At 41.2% G+C, this 14,072-nt stretch overlaps 1 long non-coding RNA gene across 2 annotated transcripts; it reads right to left on the bottom strand.

The window, feature by feature from the left end:
* Positions 1 to 1,556: 1,556 nt before the first annotated feature.
* On the bottom strand, positions 1,557 to 12,935 carry LOC112931076 (uncharacterized). 2 transcript variants are annotated; one of them, XR_003237258.2, is made up of 3 exons: positions 12,630 to 12,935; positions 2,000 to 2,084; positions 1,557 to 1,920 (listed from the first exon to the last, which is right to left on the bottom strand). It is a non-coding gene; the product is annotated as an uncharacterized lncRNA (long non-coding RNA). The 2 variants fall into 2 exon arrangements; XR_003237257.2 differs by lacking the exon at positions 12,630 to 12,935 and having other exon boundaries at positions 2,000 to 8,027.
* Between the last annotated feature and the right edge of the window lie 1,137 nt (positions 12,936 to 14,072).

Raw genomic sequence — 14,072 nt, 5'->3', positions numbered from 1 at the left:
ACACACCTATATAAAAACACACCAAATATTACACCTCACACACACCACACATGCGACAAAAATTCACCACACATACAACATCCACACACTGCACATACACCATCCACACACCACATCTATCCCACTCATACATGACTCACATACACCACAACTTACCACTGAAATACAATATATTTATCATACACACACATGTAATTATACACACACACCAAACTCACACACATACACTACACAAAAATCAACACACACAAAAACACTTTACACAATATACATCTACACCACACATGCAACTTAAATAACACACATATACTTCATACACACAGAACACATACAATACATGCCACATCTATACCAGAGACTCATAACACATACTGTAGAGAAACACACCAAACATATACAGTGCACACACACCATACATTCACAACAATACACCACACACACTATACATCTACCACAAACACACCACACATATACCACATAAAAATGCACCACCCTAAAAAAAAAAAATGCACCACCCACACACCATGCATACACCACACTCAGTACACATATACTACACAAAAACACACACTTACATCATGCACATAGCACACAAATAACACATATGTGACACATACACCACAGACAGACCATACATATAACATGCATACACAGCACACATACCCCCACATATTTACACCACACAGACACCAAACATACACCATACAAAACACATCACCATCACACACAAACATACGGCACACAAAACACACACCTAGACAACACTCAATAACCGCACACACACCATACCCATACCACAAACTTACACCCACATATTCAACACACCTCCACACAGCACACAAGCAAGAGACACATATCAGATTTACGTCACAAACAACTCCAACTGCACACACAAACACACATATAGAGCACACCACACACTACATGTATACTGAACACAGGCTAGACATGCACACACGCACACATGCACATGCATGCACACACATACCTGCTTAGTTCTTGGCTGGTATAAGCATCATGTTAGGTAGCCAGCTTGTCTCCCTCCCCTGGCTGATTGAAATGCCTTTGTTATAAAGAGAAGGTAATTCACCCATGCACAGAACCTTTCATGGCATGGCCAGCACAGAAATAGCCCTTTCTTGGACTATTGCACCAAGGTCCATCTCAAGTGCTTGAGATTGGGCCCCAAAGCACTCCTTGAGATTTACCCCCAAAGAGCTCCTGCTATCCCTGAGCCACTGCTACCCATATTCACTGATGGGAAGGGTAGGAAATATAGCCAAGACCAGAAGCTTTCTCTCTCTCTCTTGTTTTAAATATTTTATTTATTTATTCATGAGAGACACAGAGTGAGAAGCAGGCAGGGAGTCTGGCCTAGTCCTTGGGCCTGTGCAGTCAGTTGAGTCACAGGATCACTTGCAATTTGGTCTCAGAAATATATGGACACTGGGAAGTATAGGGCATTTTCATATGCTGGCATAGGATGTTTGCGTGTAGGCTGGGCCAGAGGTTTTGAGAGGGAACTGGCCACATTTCTGAAGCAAAGGGACACAAAGTTAACATCTTCCCAGATTTATTTCATTCCCACTGGAATGTAGAACTATGGCCCTCCGGGGAGTCATTCTCATAACCTTGATGTATTTCCAACTAGATCTTGGTTCACATCCATGGGATATGTAGCTATATCAGTCACACAGCCACCAGCCAGTGGTTGGTGGCAAGCTTCCATTCTGGTCCTGGGAAAGCAATCAGTGTCTGTTATCCCCAAGGAAAATGGGGCTCTTTTCTTCAAGTGCTTGATGCCTCATGCACGGAGTAAGTGCTGTAATGGGTAGTCAGCTTGCTGCTTTACTTTGGTTCACTGAGATGCCTATATTCTGAAGACCAGATGGTTCGGGCAGGCAGAGTATCTTCTAGGACCTGGTCAGTACAGAAATAGCTCATTAAAAGAACTAAAGGCCTAGTTCCAAACACTTGGGCATCAGCAGAGAGCACTCACCTGCTTCCCTCAAACCATTTCTGTCTCTATTCACTGACTTGAAGGGCAGGAAAATCTTCCAAGGGCAGCAGCTTTCCTGATATTTCTGAAAGAAGGATGGAGGTCTCTTTCTAACTCCCTGGTGTAGCCAGGTTTCCCTTTGCCCGAGCTCAAAAGGGTTTCTTATTCCTGAGAAAGCCAACTTGTTAGGATATTATGCTAGTCACTCCATTCTCAACATTATCCCATTTTCACCTCTCTTGAAGATATTTGGCATTTTGTGTATCCATTTCCATTGTTTGGCTCCCTTTTAAAACTAGATTCACCTTTGGAAAAATTATGAGTCAGTATCTCAGAGCAAATTCATCTGCTTTAAATTAGGGAGCCTGGCCAAATCCTTGGGACTATGGGATAAGTAAGGACACTAAGCTCCTCAAAGTTTGGTCCCAGAACTCTGTGGATGTTGGGAGGCCTAGGGCATTTGAAGGTGCCCAGCAGAGCATGGTTGTGTGTATGCTGGGCAAGAGGTTTTAGGAGAGTGTTAGCCTCATTTCTGGGGCAATAGAAACAAATCTACATATCTCATTCCCAGATTCATCTCATTCCTATTCAAAATGTAGAACTTTGGTCCTCCTGTGGCCATTCCCAACACCTTGCTATATTTCTAACTAGTTCTTGGTTTCTATTTCCTGGCAATGAGGCTCTGACTGACACACCAACCCCTAGGAATTGCTAGTGAGTTCCCACTCTGGTCCTGTGAAAACCAAGTGAATCAGTGCCTGACATCTACCCCTTTCCCCCCACCAAATGTGACTGTGTTGTCCCTGAGTGCTTTCTGCTTACCCAGCTTAGCAAACGTAGTGATGGGCAGCCAGCTTGCTGACCACCCCTAGCTGACCTAGATGCCTGTGTTCTTAAAAGGAGGAAGTTCACACATATGAAGTTATGCTCTGGGACCTGGTCAATATAGAAAAAGCACTTTCAAGGAATACTACCCCAAACCCCAGTTCCAGACACTTGTGCATCAGTCCCAAGCACCTACCTGCTACCTCTGAACCCTCACTGCCTCTATCTACTGATAGGAATTGCAGGGAAAAAGAGCCAAGGCTGAAAGCTTTATCTCTTTGTGTGAAAGAAAATTGCAGGTGTCTTGCTGACAGAGCTCCCAGGTGTAGCCAATGGGGGTTTCCTTTAGCCAAAGCCCACTGGTGTTTCTTATTCCTGAGATGGCCAGTTTGCTAGGAGATTGTGTTGGTGACTTCATTTTCAACATTCATAGCCAGCATCTTAGAGCAGTATCCTCTGCTTTAAACTGAGGAGTCCAGCTGAGTCTGTGGGACTGTGGAATAGGTTGGGCAAGAGGATCCCTCAAAATTTGATTTCAGAAGGATGTGGACATCAGGAAGTCTAGAGTATTTGAAGGTGCCCAGGGAAAAGGAGACAAAATGAGTGGGAAATCGGAAAGGGTGACAGAACATGAGAGACTCCTAACTCCGGGAAATGAACAAGGAGTAGTGGAAGGGGAGGTGGGCAGGGGGATGGAGTGACTGGGTGACGGGCACTGAGGGGGGCACTTGACAGGATGAGCAATGGGTGTTATACTATATGTTGGCAAACCTAACTCCAATAAAAAATATACAAAAAAAAAAGAGAAGGTACCCAACAGAGAATGTTTGTTTATAGATTGGGCCACAGGGTTTGGGAAGAAGGTGGCCTTGTTTCTGTTATGAAAGAAAATTAATTTAGGCATTTGTTTCCCCAGTTGATTCAATTCCCACTTGAAATGTGGGACTTGGCCATTCTGGTTGCTATTTCCATTTTCTTGCTGTATGTACCTTGGTCCTCATTCATATTCAGGGGTGATAGGGCTGTAACTCATGCAGATAGCATAACAAGATTGATAGGCCTTTTTCTACTCTACTCCAATGCTAAGCAAGAGTGATTAGTGCCTGATATCTCCAGAAAAGATGGCCTTCCTGTCCCAGAGAACTTGTTCTTTGTCAGCTGGAATAAGCCCAGTGATAGGTAGGCAGGCTGTCTCCAACCCCTGGCTGACCCAAATATTTTCATTCTGAAGAGCAGATGGTTTGCCCATGCACAGTTTGCTCCAGGAGCTGGTCAGTGCAAGAAGAGTCCTTTCAGATACTGCCCCAAAGCCTGATTCCAAACACTTGACCATTCACCTAAGCCACCCCCTAATACAACTGAACTAAAGCTTCCTGTAGCCACTGATCAGAAGAGCAGGAAAAACAGTACAAGGCCAGAAGCTCTCCTTCTCTTTCTGAAGGAAGAATGCAGTATTTTTCTAACAGGGTTCCCAGATGTAGTCAATTTCCCTTTGACCAAACCTACCACTATTTCTTAGTCTTGAGAGAGCCAGCTTTCTAGGAAATTGTGCTAGTTACTTCATTTTCACCATTATCATTCTTATCTCTAATGAAGAATTTTGGCTCCCAAAGTGTTTTATTTTCATCACTTTGATATTTTCTCAAATTAGGTTCTCCCTGGGGGCCATTCAGATCCAATGTCTCAGGACATACCCTCTCCATTGAACTGGGAGTCTGGCCAAGTCCTTGAGACTGGGGGACAATTTTGGCCACAGAGTCCTCTTATATTGGCTTCTGAACTATTTTGACATTGGCAGGACTAGGCGTTTGAAGGTGCTCAGCAGAGAATATTTGTGTGTAGCCATGGCCAGAGGATTTGAGGTGGAGAACTGCCTTCATTTGAAAGGTATTTCATTTGGAAGAAACTCAAACACGTGGAGGTTAAAGAGCATCCTGCTAAAAGATGAACGGGTCAACCAGGAAATTAGAGAAGAATTAAAAAGATTTATGGAAACTAATGAGAATAAAGATACAACTATTCAAAATCTTTGGGATACAGCAAAAGTGGTCCTAAGAGGGAAATACATCGCAATACAAGTATTCTTCAAAAAATTGGAAAAAACTAAAATACACACTAAAGGAACTTCGCACCTAAAAGGAACTAGAGAAAGAACAGCAAGTAAAACCTACACCAAGCAGAAGAGAGTTAATAAAGATTCAAGCAGAACTCAATGAAATAGAGATCAGAAGAACTGTAGGACAGATAAACAAAACCAGGAGTTCGTTCCTTGAAAGAATTAATAAGATAGATAAACCATTAGCCATTTCTTCTTAAAAAGAAAAAAGACTCAAATTAATAAAATCACGAATGAAAAAGGAGAGATCACAACCAATACCAAGGAAATACAAACGATTTTAAAAACGTATTATGACCAGCCTATACACCACAAATTAGGCAATCTAGAAGAATTGGACACATTTCTGGAAAACCACAAATTACCAAAACTGGAACATGAAGAAATAGAAAACCTGAATGTGCCAATAACCAGAAGGAAATTGAAGCAGTCATCAAAAACATCTAAAGACACAAAAGTCCAGAGCCCAATGGCTTCCCAGGGGAATTCTATCAAACGCTTAAAGAAGAGACAATACCTATTCTACTAAAGCTATTATGAAATAGAAAGGGATGGAATACTAACAAACTCATTTTATGAGGCCAGAATCACCTTGATTACAAAGCCAGACAGAGACCCCACCAAAAAGGAGAAGTATAGACCAATATCCCTGATGGGGATGGAGCACACGCAGGCCTCCAGCTGGGCCATTCCTGTCTCATCGTCCCAGATGCAACATGTGTCTCATCGAACACAGATGCAAAAATTTTCAACAAGATACTAGCCAATAAGATCCAATAGTACATTAAGAAGATTATTCACCATGACCAAGTGGGATTTATCCCAGGATGCAAGGCTGGTTCAACACTCGTAAAACTAGATCACATCTATAAGAGTAAAAACAAGAACCATATGATCCTCTCAATAGATGCAGAGAAAGCATTTGACAAAGTACAACATCCATTCCTGACCAAAACTTTTCAGAGTGTAGAGATAGAGGGAACATTCCTCAGCATCTTAAAAGCCATCTATGAAAAGCCCACAGCAAATATCATTCTCAATGGGGAAACACTGGGAGCCTTTCCCCTAAGATGAGGAATACGACAGGGATGTCCACTCTCACCATTGCGATTCAACACAGTACTAGAAGTCCTAGCCTCAGCATCAGACAACAAAAAGAAATAAAAGGCATTCAGAATGGCAAAGAAGAAGTCAAACTCCCTCTTTGCAAATGACATGGTACTGTATATAGAAAACCCAAACACTCCACCCCAAGATGGCTAGAACTCATACAGCAATTCAGCAATGTGGCAGGATACGAAATCAATGCATAGAAATCAGTGACATTTCTATACATTAACAATGAGACTGGAGAAAGAGAAATTAAGGAATCAATCCCATTTACAACTGCACCCAAAAGCATAAGATACTTAGGAATAAATCTAACCAAAGAGGCAAAGGATCTATACCCTAAAAACTACAGAACACTTCTGAAAGACATTGAGTGAGACACAAAGAGATGGAAAAACATTCCATGCTCAGGGATTGGAAGAATTAATATTGTGAAAATGTCTATGCTACCCAGGGCAATTTACACGTTCAATGCAATCCCTATCAAAATACCATGGGTTTTCTTCAGAGAGCTGGAACAAATCACCTTAAGATTTGTACAGAATCAGAAAAGACCCCAAATAGCCAGGGGAATATTGAAAAATGAAAACCAGAGCCGGGGGCATCACAATGCTGGTTTCAAGTTGTACTACAAAGCTGTGACATCAAGACCCTGTGGTAAAGGCACAAAAACAGACACATAGATCAAAAGAGCAGAACCCAGAAATGGGCCCTCAACTCTATGGACAACTAATATTCAACAAAGCAGGAAAGACTATCCACTGGAAAAAGGACAGACTTTTCAGTAAATGGTGCTGAGAAAATTGGACAGCTACATGCAGAAGAATGAAACTAAACCATTCTCTTACACCATTCACAAAGATCAACTCAAAATGGTTGAAAGAGGAGAACACAGGCAACACCCTTTTTGAACTTGGCCACAGCAACTTCTTGCAAGATACATATATGAAAGCAAGGGAAACAAAAGCAAATATGAACCATTGGGACTTAATCAAGATAAAAATCTTCTGCCAGCAAGAGAAACAGTCAACAAAACTAAAAGACAACCTACAGAATGGGAGGAGATATTTTCAAATGACATATCAGATAAAGGGCTAGTATCCAAGATCTAGAAAGAACTTATTAAACTCAACAGCAAAGAAACAAGCAATTCAATCATGAAATGGGCAAAAGACATGAACAGAAATTTTACCGAAGAAGACAGACATACACATGGCCAACAAGCACGTGAGAAAATTTTCTGCATCACTTGCCATCAGGGAAATACAAATCAAAACCTGAGATACCACCTCACACCAGTGAGAATGGGGAAAATTAACAAGACAGGAAACAACAAATGTTAGAGAGGATGTGGATAAAGGGGAACCCTCTTGCATTGTTGGTGGGAATGTGAACTGGTACAGCCATTCTGGAAAACAGTGTGGAGGTTCCTCAAATAGTTAAAAATAGAGCTACCCTATTACCAAGCAATTGCACTCCTGGGGATTTACCCCAAAGATACAGATGCAGTGAAAAACCAAGACATCTGCACCCTAATGTTTATAGCAACAATGTCCACAATAGCCAAACTGTGGAAGGAGCTTCAGTGTCCATCGAGAGATGAACAGATAAAGATGTGGTCTATATATAAAATGGAATATTCCTCAGCCATTAAAAGCCCACCATTTGCTTCAACGTGGATAGAACTTGAGGGTATTATGCTGAGTGAAGTAAGTCAAAGGAACAAACATTATATGGTTTCATTCATTCGGGAAATATAAAAAATAGTGAAAGGGATTAAAGGGGAAACAAGAGAAAATGAGTGGGAAATATCAGAGAGGGTGAAAAACCATGAGAGACTCCTAACTCTGGGAAACAAACAAGGGGTAGTGGAAGGGGAGGTGGGCAGGGGGGATAGGGTGACTGGGTGACCGGCACTGAGGGGGGCACTTGACAGAATGAGCACTGGGTGTTATACAATATGTTGGCAAATTGAACTCCAATAAAAAAAAATACAAAAAGAAAATATACAAATAAATAAATAAATAAACTAAAAAAATGAAAGGTATTTAATTTCTTATTTGAGAGGTAGAACTTTACGGATATTTCCATTTTCTTGTGGTTTTCTAACAAGGTCTTGGGTCACCATCAGGGGCCATGGTGCTGTCACTCACACAAAGAGCACCAAGGGATTGGCAGCAAGTTCCAATTCTGGTCCTGTATTAGGCAAGATATCAGTATTTGATATCCCAAAGGTAATATGACACTCTTCTTCCTGGGCACTTGATTCTTGGACAGCTAGGTAAAGTGCAGTGATGGGTAGCTAGCTTGCCTCCATTCCCTGGCTGTCAGAGATGCCTTTGTTTTGAAGAACAGACAATTCCCACGTGGGCAGCATGCTCCTGGAGCTGGTCAGTGCAGAAAAAACTTTGTCAAGGAATACTTCACCAATGGGCAGCCCAGGTGGCTCAGCGTTTTAGCACCACCTTCAGTCCAGGGCCTGATCCCTGCAGACCCAGGATCGAGTCCCACATCCGGCTCCCTGCATGGAGCCTGCTTCTCTCTCTCTCTCTCTCTCTCTCTCTCTATATCTCATGAATAAATAAATAAAATCTAAAAAAAAAAAAAGGAATACTTTACCAAGAAACAGTTCCAAATACTTGATCTTCAGGTGGGAGAACCCCTGAATCACTGCTACATTTAAGCACTTATGGAAAAGCAGGAATAAGAGCCACCATCAGAAGCATTCCTTACCTTTCTGGAGGAAGAATATAGGCCTCTGGCTAAAGCTTTCCTGGGGTGGCAGATGGAAGTTTCTCTTAACCCAAGCCTATGGGTGATTCTCTCTTTTTTTTTTTTTTCTTAATTTTTACTTATGATAGTCACACAGAGAGGGAGAGAGAGAGGCAGAGACATAGGCAGAGGGAGAAGCAGGCTCCATGCACCAGGAGCCTGATGTGGGATTCGATCCCGGGTCTCCAGGATTGTGCCCTGGGCCAAAGGCAGGCGCTAAACCGCTGCGCCACCCAGGGATCCCCTATGGGGTGATTCTTATTCCTGAAACTGACAACATTAGGAGATTGTGCTAGTCACTTCATGATCAACATTATCCTATTTTCATCTCTAATGAAGAACTTTGGCCCTCTGTGTATCTATTTCCATTCCTTTGTTCTTTTGTTCATAAGAGGTTTTCCCCAAGGATCATTCAAAGCTAGTGCCTCAGAACTATATCTTATACTTTAAACTGAAGTATGTGGGATCCCTGGGTGGCGCAGCGGGTTGGCGCCTGCCTTTGGCCCAGGGCGCGATCCTGGAAACCCGGGATCGAATCCCACGTCGGGCTTCCGGTGCATGGAGCCTGCTTCTCCCTCGCCTGTCTCTCTGTCTCTCTCTCTCTCTCTCTGTGACTATCATAAATAAATAAAAAAAACTATAAAATAAACTGAAGTATGTGGCTGAATGCTTATCACTATGGGATAGGTTAGGTCAACATTCCTATGGCCACATTGACAACAGGAGGAATAGGGAATTTGAAGGTGCCCAGCAGAGAATGTTTGTGTGTAGGCTCAGGCAGAGGTTTGGGAAGGGAGCTGGCCTCCTTTTTCCACAAGTGGAAACAAAGGGAGATATTGTAAGATTTATCCCATTCTCACTTGACCTGTAGAACTTTGGCCCTCCTTGTAGTGATTCCCCAGTTCTCACTGTTTTTCAAACAATGTCTTGGGTCGTCTTCATGAGCCACCATGTTTGAACTCACATAGCACCCAGGGTCTTGTGGTGAATTCCCCTCTGGACCTGTGTAAGGTAGAACAATCTGTGACTAATATTTGAAAGAAAAGTTTGCCCTTCTGTCAAGGACAAACTTGAGCACTTGATTCTTGGCCAGCTGAGGAAGCACAGAGATGAGTATCTAGCTTGCTTCATTCTCCTGGTTGATTTAGATGCCTTCATTCAGAAGAACAGATGGACCGTGCATGCCTTCTATGCTCCAGAACCTGTTCCGTACAGAAATATAATGTTCTGTGTACCAGTTCCAAACATTTGATCATCCGCTGGGAGATCCAGCCCAGTACCTCTGAATCACTGTCTCTATCCACTGATGGAAGTGCAGGAAAACTCCCAATGTAAGAAGCTTTCCCTCTCTTTGTGAGGAAAGAATGAAAGCATATTGAGGAACCTGTGTGGCTCAGTTGATGAAGCATCTGACTCTCGATTTTGGCTCAGGTCTCACTTTCAGGCTCATGGTCTCAGGGTTGTGAGATCCAGCCACACATAGGGCTCTGTGCTGGACCTGGAGCCTGCTTAAGATTCTCTCTCACTCCCTCTGCCCCTCCCCCATCAAGTGTATGCTCTCTCTAGTTCTCTCTGTCTAAAAGGAAGAAAAGAAAGAGAAAGAAAAGAAAGAAAGAAAGAAAGAAAGCAAGAAAGAAAGAAAGAAGGAAGGAAGGAAAGAAAGAAAGAAAAAGAAAGAAAGAAAGAAAGAAAGAAAGAAAGAAAGAAAGGAAAAGAAAAGAAAAAAAAACAAAAAAAAGGAAAGAAAAGAAAAGAAAAGAAAAGAAAAGAAAAGAAAAGAAAAGAAAAGAAAAGAATGCAGGTATCACATTTACTCATTCCCCAGGTGTAGCCTATGGAAGTTTCCCTTTGGCCAAGCCCACTGGAGTTTCTTATTCCTAAAACAGCTAGATTTTTCACCTCCTTGTAGCCAATAGAGAACCTTGCCTCCATGTATAAATATTCATCCCTGTTCTATTTTTTCAAACTAGGTTCTTCCTGGAGGCCATTAAGTGCCAGTGTTCCTAGCACAATATTTTCTGACTTAAACTGGGGAAACTGACGGAGCCCTCTGACTGTGAGATAGGTTGTGCTACAAGTCCCTTTGTAATTTGGCTTCAGAACAAGGTTGACATCAAGAGGGCCAGGGTATTTGAAGGAGCTCAAAAGATTGCGCATAGGCCAGAGGTTTTGGGAAGGAGCTTGCCTTTTTCTGGGGCAAAGGGAGATGAAGTTAGACATCTTACTCCCAGATAACTTTCATTTCCTTTTGAAATGGAGAACTTTGGTTTTCCTTGAAGCCATTCCCATCCTCTTGCTGTTTTTCTAGCTAGATTTGTTCACATACAGGAATAACATGATTGTCATCACACAACCAGCGCCCAGTGTTGGTGGCAAGTTCCCACTCTGGTCCTATACTATGAAAGAGCAAAAAGTGTCTGATAGCCAAAAGGAAAGCTTCCCCTTCTGCCTCTGAGTGATTTGTTCTTGTCCTGCTCCTTCTCATGCTGTGATTAGTAGCCAGGTTGTCTCCCTCCCCTGGCTGAGAGAGATGCCTTCATTCTGAAGAGCAGACAGTACAATATGCTCCAGAACCTATTCAGTATAGAAAGAGCTTTTTTTTTAAAAAAAAAAAAAAAAAAAAAAAAAAGAGCTTTTTCAAGGAATACTGCTCCAATGACCAGTGCCAAATACATTGTCAGTTGAAAGAACCAATCTTTTAGCCTTAAGTCATTTTTTTTCCACTGGTGGAAAGGCAGAAGAAATATCCAAAACCAGAAGCTCTCCCTCTCTTTGTGAAGGAAGAATGAAGGTCCATTGCTTAACTGCCCCCTATGTGTAGCCAATAGATGTTCCCCGTGGCCAAGCCAACAGATGTTTCTTATTTCTGAGACTGCCAGCTTGCTAAGAGATTTTGCTAGATACTTTTAATTCTCAACATTATTTCATTCTCATCTCTAAGAAAGTCCTTCATTCCCTCCGTGTCTATTTCCATTCCTTTGCTCTTTTTCCAAACTAAGTTCTCCAGAATAGAGTTCTCAATCACCCAGGGGGAGGGAGGCACCCTGACCACCCATCAATGCATTGACCCAAGGTAGCCACGTATATACATCTTCTTTATACATTTACCTGTCGATGTGGACATATGGGCTCTTTCCATAGTTTAGCTATTGTGAATATTACTTATATAAGCCTCAGGGTGCATGTGCCCCCTTTGAATGACTATGTGTATTTCCTTTCGACAAATACCTAGTAGTGCGATCCCTAAATCATTGGGTCATTCCTTTTTTATACCCTTGAGGAACCTCCATACTGTTGTCCAGAGTGGCAGTACCAGTTTACATTTCCATGAACAGTGTAAGGGAGTTCCCTTTCCTCCGCATCTTTGCCAACATCTGTTGTTTCCTAAGTTGTTCATTTCAGCCATTTTGACCAGTATGAGATGGTATTTCATTGTGGTTTTGATATGGGTTTCCCTTAAATTTAGTGATGGTGAGCCTTTTTTCATATGCCTGTTAACCATTTTTGTATTTGGAGAAATGTCTTTTCATGTCTTTTGCCTATTTCTTGACTGGAGTTTTTAGTTTTGTGCTGTTGAGTTTGATCATTTCTTTATAGGTTTTGGATACTAGTCCTTTATATAGTGAGTCATTTGCAAATATCTTCTCCCATTCCTTGGGCTACCTTTTGGTTTTGTTGACTGATTCTTTTACTGTATCAAAGCTTTTTACCCTGATCAAGCCCCAATAGTTCATTTCTGCTTTTGTTTCTCTTGTCTTATATATGTGTCTTGGAATAAGTTGCTGGAGCCAACGTCAGAGAACTTACTGCCTGTGTTCTCCTCTAGGATTTTGATGGATTATTAGCTCCCATTTAGATCTTTCATCCATTTCGAGTTTGTTTTTGAGTAAGCTGTAAAAAAAAAAGTGGTCAGTTTCATTCTGCATGTGGCTGTCCAATTTTCCCAACACAAGGATTTTGGTGTTGTCCTGTCTCACATTTAGGTCTTTCATCCCTTTTGAATTGATTTTTATGTATGGTGTAAGAGTGTGTCCAGTTTAATTCTTTGACATGTTACTTAATAGAGTCCTGGAAATCCTAGCCTTAGCATCTAATTGAAACTGCCCTGTGCTTAAACCGTGTGTCAAGCAACATATTCCCTTCATTAAGATATGATTGTTAAAATGTGATAAGTGATATCATATGTATAAATAAACTAGGAAAAACACATGTGTTTATATTCTTGAAACCATACTCTGCTTAAAGTGTCCCTCAATTAACATCTTCTTTTCATTTGATCCTTATGTGAAAACACATTAGTGGAAAATCTGCTTAACTCCTTTGAAACTACTCTGTTCTTAAATCATAGTTTAAGTAACAACTTCCTATATTACATATATGTTCATAAACTCATGTGTTTAAGCACTAGAAATAAGCCTTGTACTTAATTCCTTGAAGCTATAATACTTAAAACATCTTGAAGTAACATCAGAGTTTCATAATGTTAAGAAGTGTTTTTGACACCTGTATTGTTAACACAAGGAAGTGGCATTGTGCTTATTTTCCTGAAACCACATGGTTGTTGTTTTTTACCATACTCTAAGTAAAAATCTTCCTTTCCTCAGAATATGTGTTTTTAACTTATATGAATAAGATTATTAAAAACCATTTGTTTAACTCCTTGAAACAATACTGAGCTTAAACCACTTGCAGCTAACATCTTCCTTTCATGAAGATATAGATAGATGATAGATAGATAGATAGATAATGTATATAAGCATTAGGAAAAGCATATGCTTATCTACTTGGAACTACATGCTTAAATTGTCCTTCAAGTAACATCTCTTCTTTACTAAGATGTGTTTTTAAACTTATGTATATAAATACTAGTGGAAAGGCATGTGCTTAACTCCTTGAAACTACATTGTGTTTAAAGTTTCCCTAAAATAATAACTCCTTTCATTAAGATATAAGTGTTTTTGAGGTAGGTTTTCAAGGTGGCTGTGCAGTAGGGGGACCTGGAACTTCCCTTGTCCTTTGAATACAACTAGATCAACATTCAACTATTTTGAACTCTTAGGAAGCAGGAGGAGTAAGGAAAAAATCTCCAAACCTGGAGGGAGAGAATCTGGCAGAGAGGAGGTTCAGAGTCCTGAGTTGGAGGATTGGGAAGCCATGTAGCCAAAAAGGAGTTCCTGGTTAGTGGAACAAAGTCAGAAGAAGGAGAAGGTTGGAAAGAGCAGAGCAGGTTGTGATCACACAACAAGCCAG

The sequence above is a fragment of the Vulpes vulpes genome, chromosome 4 (assembly GCF_048418805.1).
Source record: "Vulpes vulpes isolate BD-2025 chromosome 4, VulVul3, whole genome shotgun sequence".
In the NCBI taxonomy this organism is placed as follows: domain Eukaryota; kingdom Metazoa; phylum Chordata; class Mammalia; order Carnivora; family Canidae; genus Vulpes; species Vulpes vulpes.
The sequence above is the reverse complement of the archived record's forward strand: the minus strand, read 5'-3'. Positions and strand labels throughout refer to the sequence as shown.